Source organism: Nyctereutes procyonoides, unplaced genomic scaffold (assembly GCF_905146905.1).
Source record: "Nyctereutes procyonoides isolate TBG_1078 unplaced genomic scaffold, NYPRO_anot_genome, whole genome shotgun sequence".
NCBI classification, from domain to species: Eukaryota; Metazoa; Chordata; class Mammalia; order Carnivora; family Canidae; genus Nyctereutes; species Nyctereutes procyonoides.
The window spans coordinates 17707003-17720805 of NW_026575147.1; the positions used below are offsets into that span (position 1 = coordinate 17707003).

The 13803-nt window shown below is 46.0% G+C and overlaps 1 non-coding gene across 1 annotated transcript; it reads left to right on the forward strand.

Moving 5' to 3' along the window:
• The first annotated feature begins 12092 nt into the window (after positions 1-12092).
• Positions 12093-12164, forward strand: TRNAQ-CUG (transfer RNA glutamine (anticodon CUG)). Its single transcript has one exon. It is a non-coding gene; the product is annotated as a tRNA-Gln (tRNA).
• The last annotated feature ends 1639 nt before the right edge of the window (positions 12165-13803 follow it).

A 13803-nucleotide genomic window follows, 5' to 3' on the forward strand; every position in this document is an offset into this window, starting at 1 on the left:
ACCTTCAACTTAAAAAGTCCCAAACCTTTTTCTCCACCACCTAGAGGACACTGTCACATTCAACCCAGCCCCTTCTTGTGCCACCTGCCAAGTGATCTATTCTATTTCATGACTCTACCCGCAGAGTGACTTTCCAACTTATTATGTCCATTAAAGGCCTCCTGTTTCTGTAAGACCAATGGAAGTAAGTGGTTCACTTTGTTATGTGGCATATACATCCCTGATTAGGGTCACATTGGTTACCCCAGAAGTCATTAGCTTCAGTAGTTTTCACCTACTACACTATACTTGACCCCACTGATGCATTATATTCCCTAAACCTTCACTTTCTATGTGGATCCCTGACCCTTTTTATTCATGGCCCACCCAGGCAGCATTCTTTTCAAGTCCACTTCTGTGCTTCTCCTGTTAACTTCCCTATGGTCATAATATAAAATGTGAAATGAAATACACAGAGGGGACTTACGCCAAGAATTTTAACTTCCAGTATCACAGCTGGGACATGGTCTGAAGTAGATTCTCCAGATGCTTTTTGCCCTAAAACTTTGGGAATCAGACAGCCCAGCACTGACGGTCAGCTGCCATTCATTATCACCTCCCCTCTCATCATGATGAGCCTGTTATTGTCTGCTATGGATGTTCCAATCTACAGATAACCAAGGCTAGCTAGAAACAGTCATCTTTAAGCTCTCTTTGGGAGAGGTATGTGCATCCTCCCTCTATAACTTCCAGTGTAATAGGCTTTATCCACAGTGGCACGGTAAATGCACTCATTGAGCTCAACTAATTTAGATTCCAAGTTATCTAGATAAGCAGATTCATTAGAGTTTACAGAATTGGATGGGGTAAATAGAGGAGCAAATCAGAGGTGCTATTTTATTGTTTCTAAGAGTACAAAAGGCATTGTGTTCACCAACCACGTAGGAATCAAAAAGCAAGAAATTTAGCCTCAGATCCCTTACATTCTCCCCCATGAACTTGAAAGTTGCTTTCGACTTTCAAGAGGAGAGAGGTCATCACTGGTCATTATAGCAAGGATGACCCTAGAAGACTTAGAGAACTTGCCTCTATTTCTCCAGCTGACCAGAATACAGTCAGTAGTTACTGACACCAGTAGTTTCTTCTGGAGATCTTGTTAGTGTTGACTGCTTTGGGCCAACATGGAGCCTAGGTGTTGGCTGTGTCCAAGAGGCTGAAATCTGGGAGGCTTGGGATCATCAGGAGTCATCTAGCTGTTGGAAAACACAGAAGGAAACAAGGACAACAAACCCACCACTACTACATTTCTCATGACTTCTGTTTACCAGGCTGAGAGTCCCATGAGAGTTGGGATAATGTTTTCATCTCTGTATTTCATTTCAAGCACTGAGGAGGCTCTCAGAGGCATTCCTTCCCTGATAGACTAAAAGTGGTTGTAAATCTCTGATTATCTCAACTATGTTCCTGTCGTAAATGTCCTGTCAGGGACGCTCTGGTTCCTCTCAGGAGGAGGCAAATCCCCTTCCTGAGAGAGGAGACTGTCCTACATTCTCCATGTCCCATGACACTCACCTGTGGTGAGGTCTGATAAAAATGGAATTCTCCTCAGGGATTCCTCTCAATGGCTCATCTTTTCATTAGGAAGAGATGTCCTTGGCTTAGCTCCCAACCCCATCCTCTATACTGACACAACATTCCAGTTTAGGAGGACTAAGCACTTTGTCTGCATCTTCCTCTCACTGCTTTGACCTCCTCAGGAAAACCTTACTGATATCTGAATTCCAAGTTCTTAACACAGCCTAAGGAAAATGACACACTCAACAAGTAGTCAACACATATTGTGTGTAAAGCCTTTCACAACCATAAATGCAGAAGAGTATTATTAATATCATGGCTTCAGATGTAAGAGTCCCCTGTCCTGCCCCCTCCTGACCTTAGGACAGAACTATTTGCAGTAAGAATGGACATCTCCAACCCTCATCTAAGCATATTTGATCCCTCTAAGCCTACACTTACTTGGAGGACATCCACCGTGAAGGCAGCTCCAAGGTCAGAGAGAGGGGTCTGGGACAGAGCCTCATGGTCACACCCACCTCCTCCTTGAATTGGTGTTTCCCAGCAGCATAGACCAACCCCAATTTGTCATGTGGGGCTCCTCGGCAGGTGCACAGCTTCAGTGTGGACTAAGTTACTCTCCCAGCCTTCACTGTTCTGCTCAGGCTGATCCTTGCAGCTTTGGATGCTGCTGTATGCATTCTTCAGTTTCCTCTGATTTTTCAAGACTGACCTTGTTCTTATTCTTACCTCCTTTGGCAACCCCCTACTCCAACACTGTCTCGTTCTTCTTTGGCTTCTTCCCATCCTCCAAATCTGCTGATCTCTGTCTTCCATCTGCTCCCTCAGTGCCCCATTTTCAATGTGGGCTCAGCTCAGGCTCCTGCAGGAAACACACAGAGAAGGGCCCAAGCCAGGTCTCAGTTGCTGCCCTCAGGGCTGCTTAATGGGCACCTCAGTCCCTCATGCACTCAGAAACTGACCAGGAGGAGACTTTGGAGAATTTGAGTAACAACCTTATCTACAGATGAAGAAACTGACACCCAGAGAAATTAAGAGATTTTTCCAAACTCCCTCATCACTTGATGGCAGCAGATCCACCACACAGGCCTTGGCTGCAAGCTTCCCTGTGGAGGTACTTAACACACTCTCTGGGAACCCACATCTAAATTTCAGGGCATGCTAACATTAAAAGTTTAACTTAAAAATAAATAAAGAATTTTTAGGAGACTTTGGATCAAATGTAGGTATTTCCACTGTTAAAAATACCAGAAGGGCTTTTCTGGCAACAAATCTTTTATCACAGTTATATAGTTCTACTATTTATATTCACTTTTAAATCACTGGCTAGTAGATTAGGATTAGAGAACACAAAAGTATTAAATAACACTTATCATAATCACAAATAAAATGCAGTTATATGATTATCTATAAGATATCTGGCTCCTGTGCCAAAACTCATCTTCCTGAGAGCAGGCACTCTGTCTGCCTTGTTCACTCCATCTCTCCAGTGCCTTCACAAGAGCCTGCTAGGTGAAACATTCAGGAAATACTTGTTAAGCAAATAAATAAGAGTTACCAGGATTAACCAACTTACTGATCTCTAGTCCCAATCATATTTCCAATCAAACCCTGTCCTGGGCCTGTGCTAAAGCAATAAAAGCACAGCCTTAAGAAAAGCATGCCCAAGATTCCAATGCCAGCTTCACCACATCACATTTGCTTTAGTGGGTGATTTAATTATCGGTTTGAGCATATTTATCTAGTGTATAATACAGAATATATAATACAAATTAGAGCAGGTAACATAAACTCCCAGAATGTTAAACATGAAATGTGAAATCCTACAGCAGCCAGGGCTCCAATCCCTGGGCACCAGCTTTGGAGCTATAGGGCACCTACATGACAGTCGGTGTGGTGCTGGGGATAAGGCCCAAGAAGCTGCATTTCAGATGAAAACTCCCAGAAGATTTTCATGTACGGAAAAAGCCTAGTTACTAAAGTTACTAAACAAAGAGCATAGAATGGAGACTCTGAATACCCCAGTGCTCCCAAGACTGACTCTGCTTTGAGCCAACCAAGTCACTCACACAAGGTGGCTTTCAATGGGGAGGGGTGATATTTCTGGGAAGGATTCCTATCTGATGTGGGCCCTGCTTCCGTGATTTGGGTTTTAGGAACTCTACTGCCCTGTAGGTTTCCTCTTCTGCTCTAATCCCTGGGGGAATGTCATGTCTCTCATGGGAGTCATTCCTTTATGAAGACCTCCGTCATTTATTCTCCTCCTGAAGAAGAGATGGCAGAGATCAGTTCTGAGGCTCCACAATTCTAAGCTTCCTCCTAAGCCACTTGGGTAAGTGTAAAGAATCATGACAGAGAGAAATCAAGTCAGGGAAGAGGATCCTGGAGGAGTGAGATGGTGAGGGCAGCCCCTCATGGGGGAGAGAACCACAATAAGGTCACTATCAGACCTGCTCAGGTGGAGATGACATTCCAACCATTAAGGGGAGGATGCTGCCATGAAGAGAAAAAGGAAAAGCCAGAGGCCTTTGAGAGAAAGAAAAATAATAATGATGAATTAAATGAAGATGCAAACAAATGGGAACTCAAAGACAAAGCCTCATGTTACAGAGGATTATTCCTGGGTCTTGAAACCTAATAAAGGAATTCCTGCTGAAGTTTGCTCAGGTGAATTTCCAAATTACTATGGAACAGTGACCTTTTTATGCCTTCCATTTTCTCTCTTTTTGAGTTGGAACCTGAAGAAATGTTATCCTATATCTGTCCCACTACTGCACTTGGGGGGTAGTTTCACAGGTCTATAGAGGAAGGAGACTTGTACCCTGTGCTTAATGGACACCCTCAGGAGTCTCATCCACCGTTGATATAAATGACTTAAGTGCACTTTTGGAATTTTGAGCTGATGAAAATTACTTTTTTTTTTTTTTACTTTGAACTGATGCTGCCATGGGATGAAACTTTGGGAATCTTAGGGGTAAAGTAAATGTATTTTGCATTTGGAGGGGACATGTAATCCCTGAACCCAGAGGTTGGACTATAGGAAACAGAAGTCTAAAATGCTCTCCAAATATATCTCCCCCAAATCCCTGGAACTTGTTAGACTGAAGAGATATTGCTCCCATGATGATGTTGTTATATGGCATGGTTGACTTTAAGATGGGGAGTAATCTGAGTGGGCCAGATGTCTAATTGAATGACTCCTTAAATATGAGAGTTCTCTCTGGCTGGCAGGAGAAGACAAAATCAGAGTCAAGTATGAGAAGGACTAAGTGCACTATTACTGGTCTGACAATAGAAAAGGCCCCATGGGGAAAAAAAATGCAGGCAATCTCTAGAAGCAGAGCATGGCCTTTGGTTGATAGCTAACAAGTAAACAGGGACTTCAGTCCTACAACCATAAGCAAATGAATTCTGCCAGATACTGTATTGAGCCTGGAAGAGGAGCCTGAGAATTAGATGAAAACATAGCAAGCTGACACCTGTATTTCAGACTTGTGAGACTGAGCACAGAACTTACCCACACTATTCCAGACTTCCGAATCTACAGGTCTGTGAGATAACAATTATGTCTTGTTTTAAATCACTGTTTTTGTAATCTGCTAATATGCACCAATAAATAATTCAGATGTTTATCTTTATATCTCTATTTTCCTGATTTTTATTTTCATTTTTTAAAGATTTTATTTATTTATTCATGAGAGACAGAAAGAGAGAGAGAGAAGCAGAGACATAGGCAGTGGGAGAAGCAGACTCCATGCAGGGAGCCTGAGGTGGGACTCAATCCCAGATCCCGGGATCATGCCCTGAGCCAAAGGCAGATGCTCAGCTGCTGAGCCACCCAGGTGTCCCTATTTTCCTGATTTTATATATATATATATATATATATATATATTTATTTATTATATTTATTTATTTATTTATTTTAGAGAGAGAGGGCTCATGTGTGAGCAGGGGAGGGGCAGAAGGAGAAAGAGAAACTTAATCAGACTCCCCAGTGAGCCCAGAGCCCACTACTGGGCTCAATCTTACAACCCTGAGATTATGACTTGAGCCAAAATCAAGAATCACATACTTAACCAACTGAGTCACCTAGGTGCCTGCTAATTACCTGATTTTTTAATTTTCAGAAACATGTTAATTCCTGTAGGAAAAAAAAATTAAAAAGCACAGTAAAAATCTTGTGCTTGCTTTCACATGACTTCTCATGACATGACTAAAGGACACTATGAAGAGCATTTCAGGCTTGGAGAATTATCTCTCTAATGTTACTAACCAAATTTCTGAAAGAATAAAGATGGTATAATACTTAATTCCAGGTAACATCATCTGAGAATTCATCATCTATCACCATTTCGTACAGTAGATTTTTTTGTTGTTGTTGTTGTTTAACTCCTTGTTCTCCTGAGTTACAAGAAAAGATTTTATTGCAAGTGCCACTTAGGAGCACAGGAGAACCACTTCAAGAAGAGCAATGGAACAGCCACTATGTGAAGTTCCCCCAAAGTCCAAAATGCATCTTTCTTCTAGTTATCACTAATGTAAGAAAAGGATCCACTAAAAAAAAAAAAAAAAAAAAAAAGAGGATCCACTATAGAAAGTCCCATCTAATAAATATTTGAATTTAATGGTGTCTGTTTCCAAATTGTTCTTTTGCTCAGGTGTAGTCATGGTGAGGCAGGGATTGACTGCAAAGAGGCTTGAAGGAATTTGGCAGGGCAAAGAAAATATTCTAAAACTGGACTCTGGTGACAGACAACCCTAAAAATATACTAAAATCATTGATTTATACATTTGCAATCATTGAATTTGTATAATATTGCATAAGCATTCTCCAGAAAAAAATAGAACCAATGGAGATGTATTATGAAGAATTGGTTGATGCAATTATGAAGGCTAAGAATAAGAAGCCCAATGATCTGCTATTTGCAAGCTGGAGACCCAGAAAGCCAGTGTTGTAATTTCAGTCTGAGTCCAAATGCCTGAGAAACAAGGGAGCCAATGGTAAAAATTCCAATCCAAGAGCAGGAGAAGACTGATGTGCCAGCTCAAGCAGAAAGGCAAAAAAGGAAAAAAAGGATCAATTTCTCCACTTTTTGTTTTATTCAGGTCCTCAAATAATTGGATGATACCCACCCATATGATAGAAGGCAACCTACTTATCTGAGTCCATTGATTCAAATGCTAATTTGATCTAAAACATCCTCATGGAACACCCCAAAATAATGTTAATCTAAGTACCCTTTGGCTCAGCCAAGTGGACAAATAAACTTAAAATGTTATTGACTTAAAAAAATCAGGGCACCTGGGTGGCTCTAATGGTCAAGCATCTGCCTTCAGCTCAGGTCATAATCTCAGGGTCTGGGGATCCAGCCAGTGTTGGGTGCCCCGGGAATCTGCTTGTCTCTCTCTGCTCCACGCCTGCCTCACTTGTGCTCTCTCTCTCAAATAAATAAATAAAATCTTTTTTAAAAAGTCAAACTAGGTTTCTACTGCAACATGAAAAGAACTTGGAAGTCCTTACTCTAATCCTTACAAGAAAAAAATGCTAACAAAACTGAAAATCAATGACTCTTCATAGACCAGACAAGTGAGGTCATAGGCCATGTCACCCTCAAAACTAGAGAGAAGGCTAATGCAGGGAATCACAGCTTACTAGGAACAGAAGCTATTGGAGCCAGCAGCTAACAGAAATCTTCAACAGTAATTGACAAACTGCTAGAAGCTGATTATTGAATAGCTTGAGAGTTTAAAATTCTTGGGGGCATGGATTTTGTGAGATATTACCTCCAGGAACCTGAGCAGGTTCTCACAGTGAAGATTAGGAAAATCCCCAAAGGATTGATACTACCAACTTCAAGGTAATAAAGCAATAAAGCTATAGAAATCCAAACAGTGTGGAATTGGTGAACACACAGACAAATCAATGGAACAGAATCAGAAATAGACCTACATAGAGTCAGCTGATCTTAATAAAGGAGCAAAAGTACTTAATGGTGAACATACAGTGATAGTCTTTTCAACAAACAGTGCTGGAGCAACTGGACATCCACGTGCTAAAAAAATAAAAAGACTCTAGACAGGGATCCCTGGGTGGCGCAGTGGTTTGGCGCCTGCCTTTGGCCCAGGGCGCGATCCTGGAGACCCGGGATCAAATCCCACATCGGGCTCCCGGTGCATGGAGCCTGCTTCTCCCTCTGCCTATGTCTCTGCCTCTCTCTCTCTCTGTGTGACTATCATAAATAAATAAAAATTTAAAAAAAGACTCTAGACAGAGACATACTTTTCACAAAATTTAGATCATAGACTGTATAAAACTATAAAACTTCTAGAAGATAACACAGGAGAAAATCTAAGTGACTTTGGGTTTGGTGATGACTTCATAGATACGACACCAAAGGCACAATCCATGGAAGAAAAAATTGATAAGTTGGACTTCAATAAAATTAAAAACTTCCACTCTATGAAAAACACCACTAAGCCAATTAAAGACAAGACACAGACTGGGAGAAGATCTTTGCAAAACATGTATCTGATGAAGGACTGGTATCCAAAATATACAAAGAACTTTTAAAGCTCAAAGATAAGCAAGTGAATGACTGCATTAAAAATGGTCAAAAGATCTAAACAGATACCTCATCAGAAAAGATATACAGATGACAAATAAGCCTATGAAAGATGCTCAAAATCATTTGTCATTAGAGGATTGTAAATTAAAACAACAATGACTGCATATTTATTAGAATAGCTAAAATCCAAATCACTGATAAAAAAAAAAATCCTGGCAAGCATGTGGATGAAGAGGCATTCCCATTCATTAGTGATGGGAATGCAAAATTGTAAAATCACTTAGAAGACGCTTTGGCAGTTTCTTACAAAACATACTCTTACCTTTGATCCAGAAATCACCGCCCTAAGTATTTGCCCAGATGAGATGAAAACTTATGTTCAAGCAAAATCCTGCAGATGAACATGTATAGCAGATTTATTCACAATTGTCAAAACTGGAAGTAACCAAGATGTCCTTCAATAGCTGACTGGATAAACAAAGTGTGACACATCTATAAAATGGTATTTAGCAATAAAAAGAAATGAGCTACCGAACCATAAAAGACATGCAGGAACCTTAATAATACATAGCATTAAGTGAAAGAAGCCAGTCTGCAAAGTCTACACATTGTGTAAGTAGCTAGCTACAGGACATTTTGGAAAAGGCAAAACTATAGAGACAATAAAAAGATCAGTGATTACCATAGGTCTGTGAGGGGAGGAGGGATAAATAGGCAGAACAGGGGGACTTTTTGGACAGCGAAACTGTTATGTATGATACTGTAGTGGTGTTTTCATGACTTGCATCTGTCAAAATCCATAGAACTGTATGACAAAGAATGAACTCTAATGTAAACTACGGGCTTCAGTTAATAATGTGTCAATATTATTTCATCACTTGCAAATGTACCATAATAATGTAAGAATGTATGGGGAAATTGTGTGAGGGAGAACAGAGTGCATATGAACTCATTTATTAATTTATCTGCAAACCTCAAATTGTTCTTTAAAAATAATGCCTATTGATAATAATAAAAAAGTAAGGATGTGACACCCTCAAATCAAAGTGTTAATGGCATCCTGTAATGGTGTGGATAATACTAAGTGTTGAGCCTCAGTAACCTAGAGGCTGACCACTTGGTGATTTTGATGCCTGTGCCTTCAGCCTCTGGCCCCAGCAGTTCTCCTGGAATCCAGATGTCCATCAGCTAGGTCATCAGCTGTCATCAGATGTGGACTTTGCACTCCAGATGGCACAGAGGGACCAGAGGCATCTGGTAAGGATGGAAAGAAGCCATGGGACAGGGCAGAACTAGGTGAATTAAGGATGACTGAGACTTGCAGCTGCCCCAGCTGTGCCCACAAAACAAAATGGAAGGGGGGGTGATCTTGGAGGGGGGATACTGAGAGCTCCTGGGTGAGATCACCACTTGAAAGACAAAAGCAGCTGGAAAAGCTTTGGTAATTGAAAGCCAGAAAATGGGATCCCTGGGTGGCACAGCGTTTTGGTGCCTGCCTTTGGCCCGGGGCGCGATCCTGGAGACCCAGGATCGAATCCCACGTCGGGCTCCTGGTGCATGGAGCCTGCTTCTCCCTCTGCCTGTGTCTCTGCCTCTCTCTCTCTCTCTCTCTCTGTGACTATCATAAATTAATAAAAATTAAAAAAAAAAGGCCAGAAAACGTGTTTAAGTAAAGATGAGAACTTCTGGCGATGGGCTTGAAAATCACCTACCTTTCCACTGACAGCGATAGGTGCTGATTAGACCACAGAGACCAAGTTATTACAAAATGCTGGTGTTGCCATGGGTGACAACTTGCTCCCCAACCCGTCCATTCTCTGCTAAAAACACACTCAAAACCCGCTGGCGCTGGAGACATTGAGTCTTAATACTTGGCACATTTGGGGGGCACTGATACTAGCACATGGGCATTCAACACCCCATGCCAGGCCCAGGGGCCTCCCTGCCTGCTCCTCTCCTCCCCCTGCTCTAGGTGATGACCACAGGTTCATGGGCCTAAGTCATCCATTTGCCATTCCTCCCTGTGCGTCACCCCTAGCGCTCACCATGAGTTCCTCAAACAGGACAGGTGCTGTGGGAAGGACACGAATGGGCTGTGCCCCCAAACTGCTGCCTGCTCTCAGTGCCTCCAGAGGAGGGCTCCACAGGACAGGGCCTGGGGTCTACTCACCATGCAGCCCCCTGTGCACAGCAGGGCCTGGCACCCAGTAGGCACCCGACACATGTCTGGTGAAGGATGCATTCTGCGGCAGGGTGCTGGGAGGGACCAAATATTTCACTTGGGCTAATAAGTTTTAGTCCTAGAAGAACCCCCGAATGGAAGGATGGGAAATGCTTTTAAAGGTGGTTGCTGTTTAAAACTTTTACAAGGGCAGCTGAATCATGTAAATGTCCAATCGTGGAAAGGTCTAGAGGGCACCACTTGGAATTGCACCGAGCTCTCCACTCAGGATCTTGCAGCAGCCTCAGCCTGTGAGGACTCTGGCTGGTGAGAGGTTGAAGAAGAGAAAGGTGGGAGTGCGACAACCAGGTGAGAAGAGAGAAAAAACGGGAGAGACAGAGACAGAGATGCAGATATAGCCACTGAGGAAAAAGGCCCAGGAGAAAATGTATCACCTACTTAGAGCGAACCACGCCACTGCAGGTCGTGGAGGGCCGCGAGACTTGCTCATGGGGTGGGGGGCAGGGGCCGGGCCGGGGCAGCTCTGCGATTCATAATAGGGAGAGGACTCAGTCCCGAATTGAAGCCGGCAATGCGGTCTGATTTTACTCTTCGGACCTGGGAGCTCTCCGGGGGCGAGGCTGTGCCGAGCGCCCCTCAAAAGGGCCATTAAGTGTGTGCAGGCGCTACGACTCGGCCGAAGTCCTCGTGCGGGGACTCGGCTGTGCCCCCAGGACCGAGCCACGAGTGCGCGGGCTCCCGATTCGGCCCAGAGGGCAGGCGGGGGCGGTTTCTTGGTAAGCGCCTCGGTTCAAGGGGACCGTCTTCTAACTGGGAAGTTGGACTGGTTTTCTTCTGACAAGACCTTGCAGCGTCCTAGGTGATGCGGACCCCGGGATGCCGTCACCGAGGGGCCATCAGGAGGCGCCGTGGTCCTGCCACATAAAACGGCTTGCAGAGGACGAGGCCGCCGCAGGCCTCCATTCCCCTGGACTTCGCCGGCCAGACTTAGGCTTGCGGGACGCGGTGTTGCCTACGTAGGGTCGCCCCAGGCACCGAGTCGCCTCGGATCAGCCTGTCCTGCTCGAGCCCGGCGACCGGCTGTGGCCCCTCAGCCGTGCCGCTGGGGCCACCTCCTTCCGCCTCCCTCCCCAGCATGGACCCCCAAAGGTCCTGACCAGAGGGACAAGGCTTTCTCACCGTGCTCTCAGGCTGGGTAGTCCATCCCTACGTTGGACTGGACAGTGGTGGTCTGGAGAACCCGGAGCGAAGAGATGGAAAAGGAGTAAGGAGTAGCCAAGAAGGAAGGGACGGAGGAGATTGGGGCAGCGAGAGAGAATGGGTGTCGAGGAGGACAGCACGAAGACAGGAAAGAAACAGGATCGGAATGGAACGGGGGGGGGGGGATCCCGGGAAGTCCCAAGTCCCGTCCTGTCGGTCCCCCGAGCTCGCGGGGCGGTGGGAGGAGATGAGGCGCCAAGAGAAGGGAAGGAAGCCTTCTTTTATTCTGGCAGGAACCTCACCTCCGGGCAGGAGACCGGGCCTCCAGGCAGAGCAGGTGCACCCGGGGCACGCGCCCCCAAAGCCCGTCCCTGTCGTTCTCCCGCAAGCGGACTCGATCTGGCTCCCCGAGACGCGACCCGGGGAGCGGCGGGGAGAAGGCGAGCCCCGGCGGTCCCCGGCGGACGAGGAGCGAGGAGCGGAGCGCCGAGCGCGAGGGGAGAAGACGCCGGCAGGAGGCGCGTCGCCGGCGCGCGGGGCGGAGGCGGGCGTGTGCACAGCTCGGAGAGCCGAGGAGGCCCGCCCCCGGCGGTTCCATGGTGTAATGGTGAGCACTCTGGACTCTGAATCCAGCGATCCGAGTTCAAGTCTCGGTGGAACCTTCGCGCTGGGGCCGGGCCGCGGCGCCCCCTTTTTATCCTCCTCTCCAACACCCAGCGGGTGGCACGTGCCCTCTCGCTCCCGGGAAGGGACAGTCCGGAGGCCCCGCGCCGCCCGGGTGGGCGCCCTCCCTCGCAGCCGCGGCCCCCGCGCTCCGCCGCCGCCTCCTCCTCCTCCTCCTCCTCCTCCTCCTCCTCCTCCTCCTCCTCGAAGCCCGGGACCCCGCAGGCTGCTTCTCAGAGCGGCGCCCCTCCGCTCCCCGCCCCCGGACCCTGCGGCCACAGCGGGGACGCCGGGCCGTGCGGGCCCTGGCGGGGTCACCCTGGGGCCCGGGGGGTGGGGGGCGGGGAGGCGGAGGCTGCTGCCGTCACACCGTGCCCGGCGCCCCGCTCCCGCCGCGTCCCGGGCCTGCACCCGTCGGCCTGCGCGGGTAGAAAACAGCGCGAAGGCGGCGCAGCGCGTCCCGCCGCCGTGGTCGGTGCCGACGTGAGGTTCGGCTCCCGGTTCGAGCGGAAGGTTGGGTGCATTTCATCCCTTTCCCGCCAGCTCTCAGAAGAACCTCGAGTCTCAGTCAGGCCAGGAGGGGCCGCGGTCGTCCGGACCGTGTCCTTGGGCGTGGGGCGTCTCCGTGAACCCCAAGCTTGGCGGGAAAGGGAGACGCTGGCGGGGACTCCCGCTCCCCGACCCGCGGCCGCCGGTGATGCTCCCCCTTCGTCCTGCCTGGATCTACTCAAGAAGACACCATAGGAAAAGAAGGCCATGATCTTTTCCTTCTATTCACAGAATCTTTGTAGTTCTAAAGTTTCTGTAGATATTAACAGAGTCTCATTTTGTTTGTCCTCAATGGCAGAGAGCTAGAGACCTAAAAAGAACTAAATATACTTGTGTAGCATAAAGTTAAAGGAATAACACTACCCAACTTTAAGACTTACTAGAAAGCTTCAGTTGGCAAGATATTGCGGATTAGCAAAGGGATAGACACACAGACCAATGAAACAGAACAGAGGGTCCCGAAATAGGACTAGAGAAACATGTCCTATTGATTATTGACAAAGGTGTGAAAGCAATTCAGTGGAGAAAGTTTTTTTTTCTTTTCAATAAGCTGTTCGAATAATTGGACATACATGTGAAGAAAAATTCCACCTAAACCACACAGTTTATACAAAAACTAACTCAAAATGGAGCACAGACTAAATGTAAAATGTAAAACTAGAAAATTTATAGGAGAAAATCTTCATAATGTGGGGTTAGGCAGTGCTCTTTTAAGCATGTCACCAAAAGTTCTAGCCAGAAAAAGAAAAAAATAAATTGTACATCATTGAAATTAAAAAGTTAAAAAAAAAAACAGCTAAGAGGGCAGCCCGGGTGGCTCAGAGGTTTAGCGCTGCCTTCAGCCCAGGGCCTGATCCCGGACACCCCGAATCGAGTCCCAGGTCGGGCTCCCTGCATGGAGCCTGCTTCTCCCTCTGCCTGTGTCTCTGCCTCTCTCTGTGTCTCTCATGAATAAATAAATAAAATCTTTAAAAAAAAAAAACAGCTAAGAGAAGAAAAGTTATAGATTGAGAGAAAAAAATTAACAAATCACAAATATAACAAAGGCTGGTGACAAGGATATATGAACAAATCTTAAAATTAACAATA